The sequence below is a fragment of the Medicago sativa genome, chromosome 6, assembly GCF_051527215.1.
Source record: "Medicago sativa cultivar Bolivia chromosome 6, Bolivia_mono, whole genome shotgun sequence".
Classification (NCBI taxonomy): domain Eukaryota; kingdom Viridiplantae; phylum Streptophyta; class Magnoliopsida; order Fabales; family Fabaceae; genus Medicago; species Medicago sativa.
In genome coordinates, this window is record NC_140754.1 from 32873660 (window position 1) to 32891724 (window position 18065).

At 32.5% G+C, this 18065-nt stretch overlaps 2 pseudogenes across 2 annotated transcripts; both read right to left on the reverse strand.

Annotated features, from left to right (window-relative positions):
- Window positions 1–939: 939 nt before the first annotated feature.
- Window positions 940–6223, reverse strand: LOC146914615 (uncharacterized; annotated as a pseudogene). The gene is made up of 2 exons (XR_015014320.1): window positions 5711–6223; window positions 940–1350 (listed from the first exon to the last, which is right to left on the reverse strand). The product of XR_015014320.1 is annotated as an uncharacterized LOC146914615 (transcript).
- Window positions 6224–13183: 6960 nt separating this feature from the next.
- On the reverse strand, window positions 13184–16206 carry LOC146914616 (F-box protein At2g26850-like; annotated as a pseudogene). The gene is made up of 5 exons (XR_015016845.1): window positions 15739–16206; window positions 15140–15213; window positions 14819–14994; window positions 13626–13701; window positions 13184–13518 (listed from the first exon to the last, which is right to left on the reverse strand). The product of XR_015016845.1 is annotated as an F-box protein At2g26850-like (transcript).
- Between the last annotated feature and the right edge of the window lie 1859 nt (window positions 16207–18065).

Consider the following 18065-nt stretch of genomic DNA (forward strand, 5'->3'; position numbering starts at 1 on the left):
TTTTTACTGCGTTAAAATTTAAAAAGAGAAAAATTCAACCAAAAGTGCTGAGAGGTGTAGTTTTATTTCTATATAATATAGATACTGGTTGAACGTGTGTAGATTATCGAAGACTTTTTTTTTTATAAAATGTAGATTATCAACAATATCTTATAGAAAATTTGTGTGTAAATTACAAACGATATTTTATATAAATTTTTGGTTATAGATTAACATTATTAGTATAGATATTTGTGACTTTCAAATGTAATAAACTCAACAAATCATATTTATCTTTTCAATGACAACGATAATATAACAAATATAACAACAAAATTTATCTTTTTAATAACAACAACAATATAACAAATATAATTAGAATAACAAAAAAGGTTAACACAAAATTCTCCCAAAACCCCCCTATTTTCTTTATATATATAGTATAGATAACAAAATAATTTCAAGGTACACACTAAATCAATATAAAATATTACTTGACCAAAAATAAATCAATATAAAATATTAAGTTTGGTCAAAATTGCCCTGATTTAGTCCCTTAATAATTAACAATCCATCATTAACAGCATCATGAAAATCTATCAATAATCATCAGGATTATATTAAAATAAGGGTTTTTCTATCATGTGCAAATTTGCACATGTTAAGAAGTTTAAAGTAGTAACTTTGACTTGAAACTTGTGTTTTTTATAATAAATAAAAAACAAATTAGTAGCTCGAGAAACTAGTTTCCGCAATTCGACATATGAGATACCATAATTTACCCAAAAAAAAAAAAAAATGATATAACTGGTGTAATATTAGACATTGAATAACTAAACATCAATCATTATGAATAGGAAAAGAAGTTAAGATTCCCAATGCAAACTGCAGACAGTATATGAAATTCTTTTTTAAACCTATATGCTTCAAATAAGCAACAAGAAAATGAAAGAAAAATAATATGCAGAGAGAAAGAAGCCTTTACTCTGTTGAACAAGAGCATGTATCAAACATGATTATCAAATATGACATAATCTATTATTAACCTATACCATTTATGATGATATAACTAACATCCAAAAAATTTCAATTTAGAGAAAACTTGAGTGTGTAGAGAAAAGAGCATAAAAGTCTACAAAAGCATCAACACGAGTCGATTCACCAACCGCGCTTTGTTAGAAAATCCTTTGTTCTCTTTCTCATGCGGGTGAAGACAATAACTACGCAAGCCAAGACCCATGGAGAGAAGTTCCCAGGAGAAAAGTTGAATTTGCTCATCCATTCTGGACTTTCCCTCGAAACTATTACTATCATTAGGGTTATTACTGCTACCCCAATCAAGATCCTGGTAATCGGTTTAATTAGTGAGTCCTGCAAAATAAAAGTTTAAGCGAATTAGAAGTTTACCTACCACAGTAGTTTCTAGAAGTTTAATCGGTTATAATAATCAGAAAACAATTTCAATCCAATTACACAACTTGCTACTGCAATTCTGAATCCTTCACAAAATCTGAAAAATGAAAAATGGATTACCCCAGGCTTTTGAGAAAGTTGGTAATTTTCTTTATATATTAAATTATAATAGTTCATTGAACACCTAACCCTTCCTATCCTCGTGACGAGGAACCACGTCTGAGAAAAACATTGGTATATAGGTTCTAGAGATAATGTGATTATGCATATTTAAATATTCTAGATGATTAAAAGAAGTGCTCAGTTTATACGAAGCAAATATAAATGCGTCTTTGATTCGTCAATCAACTGACAACAAGCAGAGTTTACAAAGAACTTTGGGCAACAATGCCACTCAAGAGGATGGCGTGGATGAACTTCAAGAGGTCTTTGGAAATTCCTTATGCAGCAAACGTGTTACAACCAGGTGAAGAAGCTGAAGTCCCGCTTGCTATTTAATGGGCCAAGCCAATTTTGATGAAAAGAAAACATCAGCCTATGGGAGAGATGAATTGATCAGGACCGGAATATTGAAAAGAAGAAATGGGCCTTAGAGTTGAAGTGGAGCTTATACATGAACATAGGCTACTTACCAATGTCGAACAGGAAATCACCAAGGGTTGGGCTACTAACATATGTTGGAACTAAATAGTAAATACCATTCATCCTTCAAAACGAAACAAAGAGGAATAACAGCTCTAGAAGGATTTATTTCAATTGCATCATGTTAGTTATGTTTCAAACAGTGGGATCCTCGACAGATTTTAATAATTGACCAACTTAAAAAAGGCTATTGGCATAATGAAGCTCATAACTGTTTCTGTCACGCTATGCTGGCCTACCTTAAAAAGTTTTAAGATAAAATGTGATGCTTCGGGTAAATGAGTGGTGTTGTGCTTATGTGTAGTGGCAGAGCTATTGTCTTCTTTAATAAAGCATTGTTTAGTGGATTGTCCAAGCTGGCTAATGAAAGAGAATTCCACCACAATCACCACAAGGAATAGAGGCTACTAAAGGCTACACTGCCGCATTAGTGGAGGGACCTCAGAAAACCAAAAACACCCTTTAAAATATAACCGTTGCAGAGGGGGCCAAGGTTTTTGTTAGGATGTTTGTAGCAATAAGACATCAGAGACCAAAACAAAGACTCTAAAGTCTCACTTTCAAACAAAAAATTCTCCTGATACTGAGACCACTTTGCATGCTGACATGAAGAATACAAATGCAAAAGCCATGTGGATTTCCTTTTTTATATAGGAAACCAGAACAGACTATCTAAATGAGAATAACCAATGAAGTAAATAAGCATAAATGATGCTTGTTACAAGGAAGCAAGAGCTGAAACCGTATAAAACATAACTTGATGCTTTTGAGGGAATGGAATTTGTCTTAAAGTTGTAAAATCTAATAGATTCAAATTGATGGCGAAGGCTATTAGAAAATATGGTCCCCATTTAAGCTTTGCAAAGATTTAAGCTTGTTATAAATATACGCTTTGTACATAAAACATAACAGCCGGTATAATCAAATTCTAATAGATATCTTGGATAAACCCTCTTGGATAAACCCACATACAACACCGGAACAATTAGTCAATAAGATTGATGCTCGAGATCAAACCATCAAACAACCAACTAGTCTAAAAAAATCAAACAAGCAACTGTAGAAATCACTGTTGACTCTCAAGATATACAGGTAAACTAAACTGTAATTACTACAGGTAGCACCCCAATATTTCTTCAGTTTGGTATTGGTTTTAGATAAAAAAAAAATGAAAAGAACAATAAGAAAATGATTAGTGTAATATGATTGGTAATGACCTTATACAAAAGAGTACATAAATATTAACCCCTTTATAGGGATATCATGGAACAAATCCTGAATAAATAGGAAAATCATGAAACAATCGTAATAATTAATGTTTTAAAAACCGAGAGTCTTTTATAGATCGGGAGAGGGTTGAAAGATCGTAGCACAAATCGTAAGATCCTACTAATAGGTAAAAAGTAAACTTATATATATTGTTATAAACACATGCTCAAACTATCATAGAAAAAATAACCTCTAAATCAAACATTAAACTAAGTTCATAATTGTTGAAATTTGGGGCCTAACTCATCCTTACAAAAACGGCTTGTAAGGTCTTTTCAAGAGTTCTATCTATCTGATGTGGGACTAAATCCACCCCGTCAAAGCCAACACAATGAAAGTGTTGGAGGCTGCAATGAAGGCAAACCAAAGGCCACAATTTAGGCAACTAGGGGCGGACCGCAATAAAGGCGGAATTTCCAACAATAATCATTAATTATGATAGGAGCCCCTGTTTGAGGCCATAAACAGGAAGCACACCACAAGAAACAGAGGAAATGGCACAAGAAACAGAGGATCTCACAAAAAAACAAAGAAACCAGCACTACGGGAAGCACGCCACATGATCGCAAGAAATAGAAGATCCGTCGCATTCACTGTATGATGGAGGCGGCGACGGTGTGTATGATTGTAATCACAGGCAGGGAAGAAGATAGAGTCTGTGTGTTTGCTGTAAACAGAGTATGTGATTGAGAAGAAGTTTTTTTTAAAAAAGGAAAAATTAATTATTTTTTAAAAAAAAAAAAAAACAGGGCTTTCCTTAAACACAATCCAACCAGCAAAGAATTAGAAATATAGCCTTTTTTATTTTTTTTGCAAAAAACCCAATTACTTGTGTGCGATCTTACTCGTGATTCTACAATTCTGCGACCGATCCAAGAACTCACGATCATGGTAACACAGCACAGAAGCTTTATTTTGGATTGTAGACTCATAAAATCCCATGACCCAACTCACGATCCTACAAACGTTGAAGATAATAACTAAGTAATAGGAAAACTAAACTTAGGAGATAATCTAAAATCTAAATATTCTAAGACTAGAAACTGACCTTGCCAGACAAACTATGTTGCTCTAAAAGTAGGACAATAATGACCAGATAGAAAAGGAAAGAAATAAAATCAAATAATAATGTTATGATGAAAGAGTGGTTGCAATCGACGAGGATAGAAATCATTACAACGGGGTGACAGCCACCAACTATCATGATCATGCTTTAGATGATTTGAGAAAATGTTAAAATTGTTGAAGCCACAATAAGAGTATATCGAATGGAGTAGTCGCATAGGGTTAAGGTAAAGAAAACATGATATTAGGAACTAATTTAGTAATACGAAGAGGAACAAGTTCCAACATAATGTATAAATGGAAATACAAAAATAAGAAAGCATGTCAAAAGAAAGAAGTTATAAAGAAGCATGAATGTTTTCTCTTCCCTATAGCTTTAGCCGCCATCCTTTCCCTTAACAGCCCTTTCACTGCCCACACTTCCTGAATCCCCTTTCTTCAATGCCTTTTCAGTTTTCACCATTTAGTTAAACCCCTCCATCTCCCTCCTAACAGACTTCGCCAGACACAACCCGATTCTAGCTCCTTCCCTTAGATTGTTGGTCTAACATAGACCCTAACACTATAAACCAAACTACCGACTATAGCACTACAGCCAAGTAGATTTTGGACAAATCATTATTGTTACGTGATATGTTATTTAGTAAAAGGTATTGTCAATTAGAGCCTATAGTGTCGTAGCACAGCTGCATATAGAAATCTGAACAAACTATTGTTTCCCATGATCCGCGATTAACAAATATTGGTTCTTATACTTGAGCAATGAATCATTAAGAGCCTAACAAATGGTTGGTGTCCAACACGTGTTGATGTCGAATACCAACATGACACCAACGTGGTGATTACATTCAATCACTCCTAAGTCCTAATTTCTCAAATTATTAAACAATATCTACATGTCAGTCTCATCTGGTATCAAGATCAGTATTTCTAACCTTACCAAACAAGTTTGTGGAAGTAATCTTTCTAATAAATACTAGTATTCGTACAAACATCATTACTCTATATATAACTCTATACCTTGAAACAAAAGTCATCTAAGGCTTTTGTTGTTGTAAAACATAAACAAACATAACCAATTGATTGGCTTAAAATGGTTAATGATCTCTAATCTAACAATGAATTGTTCGAGAGAACACGAGTTCCTGAGTGGAACAATTCTTGATCAGGTTTTACTTAACTCCCAACCAATGAACTCTAGATTACCAACATAGAAAACACAAACAAAACCAAATTACCAATGACCCTTCAACAAAATCACAAACATTCATGCACAAAACCAACTTAAAAACACAAATTAATAACAAAATATTTAAAAAAAAAAAAAAATGGAAAAACAAACCTTGGGTTCTCCATCAAGATAAACAACAGCACCATCCCTATAAGTCAAAACAGACCTTCCATTCCTAGGATTAAACCTAACAGGAACACCACGAACACGTGTCTGATGATTAAACGCAAACACAGTTTTCAATCCATGTTTCTCAAGAATATCACCAACTTCAAGCTGATCCTGTTCCCAACCTCCCAACGCTGATTTAAACACCACAATCGGTCCTTTTCCTTGCCGGAATAAATGGATCTCTACTTCAGGTACCTTTGTTCGGACATGCTTTGCGGTGTCGCCGTCGTTACCGGTTGCGGTGGTGATTTCTTCTTCTTCTTCGATTTCGGATGTGAGTAAGGGTGAGTTTTCGTTTTCGTTAACCATTGTTTGATTCGACGATGATGTTGTTGTTGTTCTTCTTCTTGTTCTTCCACTCTGTCACTGTGTCTTCTTCTGTGTTTTAGATTCTTTTGTATGTTGTGTTGTGGATTTACCAAAATGTCCGATTCCTTTCTTGCGCAAACTTCAATCTTTGCTCGATACCTCGAGTTGATATTAATTTTTTTTTTATGCCGGAGTTTGAACCTTGCATATATTATGCATTTTTCATCAGAGCTAAACTCACAAGAACATTCGAATTGTTATTAATTAAATTAAGGCTTAAATATGTCTGAAATCCTTCTAAATAGTGGAATAGAGCTCGTTTGAATTCACTATATTATCCTTTTACAATTGATAGTTAGCGGTACTATAGATTCGACAACCTTTTATACTTAAATAACAGTCTTAGATAAACATAAATACTTAAATAACAGTCTTAGATAAACATAAAAACGATAGCCAACCGTACTTGTAAAATGATCTTTGTGAATTAGACATCCTTTTATACTAAAACACATAAAACAATTAAGAACAAAGAAAGATAAATTAACTAAAGAAAATAAAATAACATTTTGATTTATTTGATTCCTTCTAGAAATAACCTAAAGAAAAGACAAAGTAATATAATTTTGGCTTAATTGATCTGTCGGTCCCTTAATTTATTTCTTTTATTCAATTTGGTCTCATAAGTCTTAACTTTCTCAAACATGTCCCTTAACTTATTCTTTTATTCAATTTGGTCCAATTTTGATAATTTTAATCCCCTAAAAAAAGAGACTGTTGGATTATGGAGGTCTATCAGATTTTGTAATGTATCACCAACACCTAATTTATTTACTTTCGTCTTCTTCTTCTTCCATCATCTTCATTTTCATTCATCCTTCAATCATCTTCATAAAATAAAATATAAAAAAAAAACCCAGATTCAATTCCAAATCACACTCTTCCACTTCCAATCTCCAGATTCATCACCAATTCTCATCTCCGTAATCCCAAACTGTTCCCCATTTCACAATCCCATCAAACTCCAATAAACCTACAAATCGTCTGCACTAGAAGACGACGATGGCCCCTATCATCAAATCGAAAATTGCTTCAACTAGCTTCCACACACGCATTCAATCTCAAGATCTTGCCGGAACCCTTTAATTCCCTCGTCGACGAAATCGCCCGAAGCAATTTGAATGAACACTTCTGAACCGTCTCATAGGTGGCTGGAATAGGAAAACAAACAAATCGAGCAAGAGGAGGAATGGGAAGAAGTTTTTGTTGCCATTGTTTGTGTTGCAGGTTTTTGGGCGTTTAGGGTTTCAGAATTTGACCTGTTTTTGAAGTCATTGTTCTTTTGTTTTGTTGGGGTTTCTTCGATTTCATTGTTGAGAAATAAAGCCATAAAGGATTGGTTTTTAGGGTTTTTCTTTGGGGTTGTTTTGATGATGAGTTTCAGATTGGGAAAAGAGGATGTGAAATTTTGGGTTGAGAAGTTTAGGACTTGTTCTCCTGTTGCACAAATTGCATTGAAGAATATAAATAGAAAATGGAGTGTATCAATTTGAGAGCATGGTTATCTTGTTTTTTTTTTTTTTTACATTTGTTTGATTCAATTCAATCACTGTTAAAAGATTGTTTTCTGTAAGAGAAGTATATTTGTACAACCACTTTGTGACAACCTTTTGACAACTTTCTCTTTCATACTCACATTATCCTCTTATTCTCTCTTCCTTTTTCTCTCTCTATTGTTTTTGACCAATAAAAAGAGATAAAAAAGAAGTTGTGAGATAAGTTGTCTAAAATGAGTTGTTCAAATATCACTACTCTTTATGTAATTGTTGATTCTTGTATACTCCATGGTGTAAAACGAAATGATGATGATTTGATTTTTTGTGTTTAATTTTTTGAACCTGTGACACATTTTTTTTTTATTGTTTTGAAAAGAATGGCCTTTTCTTCTTTTGATTTTGCGATGGTTATGGTGGAGTGATTGGAGGGTTATGATGATGATAGATGAAGATGACAATGATGGTGGTGTAGGGATTAAATAGTAGGTTTAAATTTTTTTTCCTGGGATTTATTGATGAATATTGACGAAGGATGAAAGTAGATGAAGATGACGATAGAAGAAGAAGAAAGTAAATAAATTAGGTGTTGGTGATACACTATAAAATCTAATAGATCTCCGTAATCCAATGGTCTCTTTTTCTAAAGGATTAAAATTAGGGGAATTAGTCACTTTAGTCCCTGAATGGGGAACGATTCGTCAATTTAGTCCCTGAATGCAGATAATATGCAAAACAGTCCCTGCATGGTCAATTTCAGGGACTAAAGTGACTAACGAAGTCTACATTCAGGGACTAAATTGACTAACGGAGTCTGCATTCAGGGACTAAATTGACTAACAAAGTCTACATTCAGGGACTATTTTGCAATTTATCTGCATTCAGGGACTAAATTGACGAATCGTTCCCCATTCAGGGACTAAAGTGACTAATTCCCCTTAAAATTATCAAAATTGGACCAAATTGAATAAAAGAAATAAGTTAAGGGACGTGTTTGAGAAAGTTAAGACTTATGGGACCAAATTGAATAAAAGAAATAAGTTAAGGGACCGGCAGATCAATTAAGCCTATAATTTTACTTCTAAACTAAATAGCTAAATTATTTATTTGAGTCTAATTGCACTTTCTATCATTGCCACTTGCGGACTTATCAAGTTTTTGACGTCCATTTCCGGGGAACCAGTTACTACATATAACTTTTTTTTTGATCAAGTAACCCAGTGACTAGAATTCACTTTTTTTAAAGTGAATAAGTGGGGTGTCTGGGGTTCGAACTCCGGTCCCTGCATATAATAATGCAGATCCCTGCCAACTGAGTTATGCTCACTTGTTATTAATTAGTACAAAATATATGTCATTGTTGCTATAAAATTTACTCCTCATATAAAAAAAATTAGCACGTAGTTTTAGTCCCTATTAAATTAAAATTTGTTTATTTATGCTTAAACTTCTAAATTTTTGAAAGATTTTTTACAGACATGTTCATAACATCGTAAGACACTCTTTTATCATATCTTTTAGTTTTTTAACATGTAATAAATTAAATACGAATTTTTTTAAAAGCCCATATTTTCAAGTTTATATTAATGAAAATTTGGACCAAATAATAAAATTTTGAGCTACTTTTTTGCGGATGAACTTTGTATAATCTTCTAAATAAGTATGTATTTTACAAGGACTAATTAATTTTTAAATGATTTTTAACAGACATAGTAAGAACATTATAATAATAATCTCTTTTATAGAAATTAGAATTTTTTTAACATGTAATGAATTAAATATAATTTTTTTAAACGCAAAAAATTCATGATAAAAATAACGAAAATTTGGACCTAAAAATAAATTTTTGAGCTAAATTATTGCGGAGGAACGTTTTATAAATTTTTAAACAAGTATGTAAAAATCATTAAAAAAATTAAAATTTTAAGAATAATTAAACAAATTTTAATTTAACACGGAATAAAACTAGTGTTCAAAATTTTTATAGGGACCAAAATCTCTCAAATTTTTTTATGAAGACTAAAAATGAAAAACTTAATTAACCCTTAAATAAAATATTGTTTCTTTCCAACCATATTCTAAATACACCAACAAGTTTTTAATCATCAAAGATTAGAGAGGAGTGCTAGCAACACTCTCTTTTCAACACTCCCTCCAACACTCACTTTCTAATTGGCTTAAATCATAGTGGGTCTCACATTTTGGAAATGGGTTCCACTTAAAATGGTGGGTCATACATTGGTTTTATCCAATAAGAGAATGAGTGTTGAAGAGAGTGTTGAAAAGAGAGTGTCCCTAGCATTTCTCAAGATTAGATACCTTACATGCATTTTTTTCTACTCCACCTTAAATTTCATTCCCATTTGTTAATCAACCCACTTTAAAATCTCTATTACATGATAGGAAGTAAAAGAGCTGGAACATTGTTTTCAATGAAAAATCCCCCATCCATATATCAGTCCAAAAAGAATATTTTTTTTTTCCCATTTTTGCAATTTTGATGTAACTAGTTTTCCAAACCAATTAATTTCATTATCATTCAATTTTCCGCTTAAAATAATCCGGCCACAAAGAGTCTAACCATAACATTTCAATCTCACCGCAATTAATCTCGCCACTGGTTTTGACAAAAAAAATATGTGAATGAAGTGCTATAAAACAATTGTTGGTGCTGAATCAACATATTCCTCTTTTAATTTCTTTGGTATTAAGAGTTACCATTTTTTTTCATTTCACCACCAGCCAATCTCCATGTAGAATCTCATCACAATTATATATATAATTGTTAGCTCATGAAAGGAGTCGGGCGATCATGACATTGGACCAAAAGCAACAACAAAAGTGAATTTGGCTTGAGATATGAGTCCTTCAATTCATCGGAGTATACTCCCAGTCAAGCAGAAGTTTTTGAATTCCCGTACACTTACATCACCATTATTGCGCTTAACTGAACACATACCGCCTCTCGGTCAAGAAGACTTACTTTAACTATTGACTTTGATACCACTATTGGATCATGAGGGGAGTCTAAGAATCCAATGAATTAGTCCACGCGCAACATTACAATCTAAAACCTTAAAACATTATCTATATGGATACTCTTTGTAAGAGATTTCTAAAATTTTAATTTGGAAAGGAAGTGGTTATGTATTGGTTAAATACATACTTTGAATTAAATCCACAAAAGTATAATTGATTGGTCTAGGGGTAATACATGTTGGTAGTATGTAAAAGGTTGCAGAATTATGCTCTTTACCCAACACTTTTTGCTCGCTCCCAACTGAAAATACCAAAATACTCCTACGTGAGTTAACTCATGTTGCGTGAGTTAACTCACGCTAGTGTAAATCTTTGCGTAAGTTAACTCACGATAGTGTAAATCTCTGCGTGAGTTAACTCACGTTAATGTAAATCTCTGTGAAAATCCCTGCATGAGTTAACTCACGCAGCGTGAGTTAAGTTATGCATATTTAACACTAGCGTGAGTTAATTCACGCAGGGGTATTTTTGAAATTTTAGTTGGGAATGAGCAAAATGTGTTGGGTAAAGAGTAGAATTCAAGGTTGCGAGCTTGATTCTAGTACATCTTTTGGAAACTTTTTTTTTTATTAATGGGCTAAAATGCAAAACCAAATGAAAATAGTGTGCGTGAGAGTTTCAAACTTGTAATCTTCAGGTTAAATGCAACACACTTTTAAGAGAAAGTTATCAGGTTAAATGCGACACACTTTTAAGAGGAAGTTACCATTTACCCATTGCAACAATGATGAAATAATTTGAACGTTAATAGATGTTAACCATACATATCTGCCAATACATAATCATTTGAATTATTGAGTCTTTTCATCAAGTGACATATATTTTTATAGAAATAGAGGCCGTTGGGGAGCAGTAAGAACATGTACCCTGCATCAATTCAAAGTCTTTTCCCTCTCATCTACACCAGTCTAAATTATCCTCCATTTCTCTAATGCATATGAGTTAAATGTAGGAAATATATTTTTGTAAACTATTATCAAATGATTGATTTGTTGTGTTTGTGCAAATCACATCAAGGTTTTCAAAGTATCCTGAAAGGAATTCCCCAGTTAATGTATTCAATTAATATAGACCGGTGGGGGCAAATAAAACCTAAAGTTTAGTGTGATGCTTTGGAATCTCCTCATGCAATACTAACAACCCTAACTATCTTTATCATCATCTTTTCTTATTCTTGGATTTTGCAGCAACCCCACAACGATTGTTCGAACAATCTCACTTATATGTAACTCAACATATATTCAATTATTCAACCTTGTGAGTAACACTTGCCACCAATAAATAAGATAGTTTTGCATCAAAGTTGAATCCTTTGTAATATCTTAATCTCTAAGTCAATTATAATTATTTATTCAGTGCCCGTTTGGTTCAGCTTTGAATATAATTGATTCTGAGAGAATTGATTCTGATAGAATTGATTCTGACAGAATTGATTCTGAGAGAATTGATTTATGTTTGGATACAATTATGTAGAATTGATTAAACAAAATGATTTATGTTTGGATGCAATTATGTAGAATTGCTTTTGAATGTATAATTACTAAAATAGACATAGCTAAAGGAGAATTGATAAAGAATGAGAATTGATAAAGGGCAATAAAGTAAAATAACGTGTTGTAATAATAAAATATACAAACCTATACACGTTGTTCAAGGAGAATTGATTCTAGAAAAGCTAGAAGCTAGGATTTGTAGCTTCATGAAGAATTGCTTTTGGAGGACAAAAGCAATTCTGAAAAGCTGAACCAAACACGTTGTTTTTGGCTAGAATTGCTTTTGGCACTGTAGAGAATTGATTTTGGGCTAGAATTGCTTCTCAGAAGTGGAACCAAACAATTCCGATCGTGCAAGAGGTATGGCCACCGGTGGTTGAAAGACTAGATGAGAAAAAATATTTGTACCATGGCCATAACAACCATACGTAATAGCACTTTCAAAAGTAGCATGTTATCACATTTATACTTGATACTATCCATATTTTTCGCAAGAGTAATTAGTCTTCTCACTTTGGTTTCTAGAAGATCTTATCACAAATTAGCTAGACTTTACTAGAGTTTGAATCTTCACTTCAACAATTTTTCATTGGATTTTACTCATCTCTAGAGAAACGAAGAAGGATTAAGGGAAAAAATCACCTTCCTCATTACATTTTTTTTGACCAAAACAAAATTAATTATTATCATTAATCAAACAATGTTCAACACAAGAAGGATAAGAATAAAAAATATGGTGACTAACCCAAGAACAGGCCGCCCTAGCTAAAGTGTGAGCAACCATGTTCGCTTGTCTCCTAACAAACTTTACCTCAAAGTTGAAATGTAAAGATAGCTAGCTGATAAATAATATTAGAAACAATAGCGTAGAATTCTAAATCACCATGGCCCGGAGACGATAGAGCTTGCACTAGAGTAGCAGAAACCTCATTACACTTTTTAATAATAAGTTAAAGGTGTTATATGATCTAACAAAATAAAAAATAATCTTTTTGTCACTCAAATTAGTGAGAGTCTTAACAAACCATAGTATTTTAAATCAAGAAATAAAATTACAACAATAAACAAGTTGCTTTTGTCCTGAATCCATGCAATGTCTCACATCATGCACAACTTTAGAAAATACTACAATATTAAATTAAAATAAATAGCATGTATATTCATTCATCGGTCGCAACGCTATTATTTCTACTTGTAATGAGGTCGTTCCACTTTTCAATCTCCTCCTCATCAAGTGATTTTCTGATTCCTTTGAGAAAGTTGAATTCTCTATATGCATTTGTGTGTTTCATTGATTTACTCATTACATAATCCTTGCGAGAGTTGCATTTGAAAATCCCCATAGTCAAAGTGTCTAAAAACAAAAAATGTAAAATTTTAATAGCCTTGTCTTTCAAAAAAAAAAAAACCAAGAAGCAAAAAGGACATAAAAAATATTTAGACATATATATTGAACATTACCACTTTTTTGGCATGAGCAAATTATTCACATCCTCGTAACATGACTCCAAATGGAAAATTATCGCATGCGCCCAGTCTATATATGTTGATCATTAGAAAATAAATAAATTAGCTATTAAATGTAATTACCACTCGTCCCCGTGAGCATAACTCAGTTGACAGGGACATGCATTGTTCAACGCAGAGGCCGGAGTTTGAACCCCGAACACCCCACTTATACGCACCGTAAAGTTTCATATTATATATATATATAACTGTACGTACCTTGTGAAAAAAAAATTATTTTTTTGTGGAATTAATTATTTCATCTCTTTTTTCTTTTAAGAACTTAAATTAAGTTCAAAGAATAAAATATAATATATCATGATTATATATATATATATATATATATATATATATATATATATATATATATATTACCTCATTAATAAAGAGAAATTGATTTTGTCAAAAAAAAAAAAAAGAGAAATTTATTAAGAATTGCTATTATTTTAGACCATTAAATGCATTGTTATCAAAAACACGACTTAAGTCCCAAAATCCTGGTTTTTGCGACTTTGCGTAGCTTCAACGACTCAAATCCATAGCAAAGTCCCAAAAACAGGCAAAATCCTATCAAAGTCGCACAAAATCGCACAAAATCGTGAAATCCATTCAAAATCGCAGGATTTTGATGGATTTTGAAGGATTTTGTTCATTTTATTTTATAAGGGTCAATTTTTGACCCGGTTCGTAAATTGACCCGATTTGAATCCATGACCCGTTCTATAAATACCCAAAGGGTAATTTTTTTTAGTCTTTCACTTACCCCCACATTTATGTATATGTATTTTGTGGACTTTGAACTTTAGTCATTTATGACTATATGCAATATATAACATATATTTAACATTATTTTTATTTTGATAGAATCCTCGATTTTGATTGCGATTTTATGAGTCTCGACTTTGCTATCCTATATCGATTCTACAAAAGTCCTTGAGTAAAATCCTTCGATTTTGATTGCGATTTTACAAGTCCCGATTTTGCTACTCCCTTTCGACTTGAAGTAAAGTCCCGATTTTGATAACCTTGATTAAATGTGTTTTTCTTTTTGGTTAAGTAGCCTAGTGGAGCTCACTGGATAAATGTGCTTTTTAACTATAATTGAATTGGATGAAAGTATATGATAAAAGTGAATGATTATTAGTTACCACAAATAGGGAATCCTATCCTTCTTCTCTTTTGAATCTCAATAAGATCTCCTGGTTTCAATTCATCCAAATCAGTATACTCATAATAATCCACTAAAAATGTCTTTGGAGGTGGCATTCTCAACATATCCCAGGGAATATCTCCTTGAATCCACTGTCGCCCTAAATTTGGAGACCTATAAAATTGATAGAATTTGAAATACAATTTCAACACAATTTGATGTCATTGATTTATTTTATGATTCATATTAAATCCACAACAAAAAAATTTAATTCAAAATAATAGGAACTAGTTAATTATCATATGGTAGTGAAGTGTACCTTGCTCGAAAGGTATCTGTTTTAGAATCATAGCTAACGATGGCGTCATAATAGTATAATGTTTGCAATGTTGCCTGCATAAAAAGTTATATGTGATTAAACTAATTCTAAATCAAAGGATAAAAGTGAATCAGAGTATATTAAACCCCTAATTTAGGCCTTTAAGATTCAATAGTATGTGACTAATATATAAGGAGTTTCTACATAACGAAAATCATTGTTGTTATATAGTGACAATATCTTGTAGAAGAATTTGAGAAAACAATAGGGAGTTCTTTTAAATCACTAAAGACTAATTATTTTTATGTATTTTTGAGAGTAAGTAATAATTTTGAGAGTAAGTAATAATAAAGTGATGCTTATTAAATTACTTTTTATGAAGCTAAATCAGCCCACCCAAATTGGCATCAGAGAGAATCGAACCTGAAACGTCGAAAAGGAACTCACTCCCAAGTCCCAAGCCAATACACCAGGCCAACCCAAGTGGGTTATTAAATACTTGGTAGTTGGATGGAATCCATAATGTAATAAGCATCACTTCATTCTTACTAACTATTAGAAGTACAAAAGAAATACTTTAGTAGTATTGCTAATCATACCTTATAAACTTGAGCAGGAAACCAGAAGCGACCAGTCTCAAGGAAGATATACAAAGCCATTTTTAAGTGATTTTTAATCAAACCAATCAAGGTTCTATTGATTTTCAAATAAGAATGAAGGCGTTGAGGTGAAGAATCACCACTAATAGTTCCAAATGGTTCACTCAGATTTTGATCCACTAATTGTTCCTTATATTTTGTTGTATGATACTCCCATTCATGGTAAGCATCATTACCTACCAACCTGCTCCATTTTTGTTCGACATGTTTCTCCCACAAACAATCGCCTCTACTAATATTCCTCAAACGAGTACACACTTGTGATACCCTATACAAATCTTGTGGTGAAAGACGCTTAAGGATGCAATGTACAACTTCAGTAGGTAAATCTAAAAGAGAAACCTTGCAATCCCCTTGATTCATAAATTTTAGTACTGAGTGGTTTGCCGATGACATTATGATTTGTGGGAAAACCTAAGACAACGAAGAGTTTGGTATCAATATAAATATTTTTTTATCAACAAACAACAACAGTCAATAGTTGAAAACAAAGTTAAAATTTACATTACATAAGATCGAAAAACTTACGAGGGAAGAAACAACCAAAAAAAAGTTCTATAAGTAATGGAAAATGTTAAAATATCCATACGGTAGCACCCAAAGACATATATATAGCATTATTATTTTTCTAATACAAATCTGTTTTTATTTTAAAGGTGGTGGATATTCGCACCTATATTATGTTACCAAAATAATATAACAATATTTATTTGTTGGTGTTGATCCATTGTATAGGAATGATTAAACAATTACAAATATGAAAATCTAATAGAGTATAACTACTCTTTTTTATCGGAAAAATTTATTGATAATGTAAACTATGCTTAAGAACATAGACCTGGAAAACAAAAAGAACATAGTAAAATACACATAGAAAACCCTTACATCTCATACATCAACACACCACTAAATATACCATCAAATCAATGACTACCACCAAAACCAATAAAATATGACCACCAATACCAAAGCCAACTCCAAATATCAACGTCAAACCATCACACAGTTGTAGAAAGCAAAGTTGAGCAAAAACCCCAAACTCCATCATGAATGACCACAAAAACAAGTTTTAAACACCTATCATATGCTATTCATACCAAAAACCTTTTAAAAAAACCATCAAAACAGACCAAAACACCTATAGTAGTACCTAATATTCTCTTCCCACAAATGAGACAAAAATAAACACCCAAAAAAACACTTATTCCAACACATTCGGTTTCAACCACCAACCTAACCCCCTTCTGCCCGAGAAAAACCATAACAAGCCCAAATAACTTTCTTATAGAAATTTTCTCTCAATCTATATGAAAAAGCGGTCGGCCCACCATATTCCAGTAAAAATCACTAAGGCACCTCTCAACTATCGGACCAGAAGAGAGGACACACTAACCAGAATCCAAACAACAAAACCCTCAGGCAGTTAACATGTGTAGTGGTAGCACAAACAAAATCATGGAGTAAAGGGGACCAAGTCGAAAAGAACCCAAAATCAAACCACCAAAATTGAAGCGACTCAAAATCAAACAACAAGGCCATCGAAAAAACAAACTAGAATTAGGAAGAGCTAACGGCTCCAAACATGGACCCAAATCGGAGGTCACCACATGCAAATATAAGGGGGGAAAAAACAAATCCACCCCCACAAACAACACAACCCACAAGCTCCTCATCATCACCACACCAAAAAAGTCATAACTACGCACCAACCACCACCTTGAAACACCCAAAAAAACCCATGTCAACATTCCAACTCAAAACCCAAGAAGTTCATGATTCTAGTTGCACACACTAGCAATTATAGAAATAGAACAAAGTACTAAGTATACTAATATATAAATTGAATGCCATAGAAATTTTCATTTTGAATTAACCAAATTGATAGTTAGTTATCATAAGATATCAACCAAATTGAATGGTGCTATTGGCTAGATTTGCTAAAAAGAAAAAGTGATGCTTGAATTTGAAAATATGCTTGCATTAATAAATAAGTACTTAGAGCTCGGGATGATCTGTGGTTGTTAACTCTGGATACTATAATTAAGTATTCATAGGATCATCAATAACAATTTTTGTTTTTGTTTTCGATCTCGAAAAACTTAATTGGGTTATGGTTTTTTTGTTTTGGATAAGATGTGGTTGTGGGTACGAAACTTCACCTTATTTTTGGAAAGATGATTTTGTTGGAACAAAATGTGTTTAACAATAAACCTTAAAGAGTTTTGATGATAACAAGGTATTAAAAATTGTAAATTGGATTAGCTAAT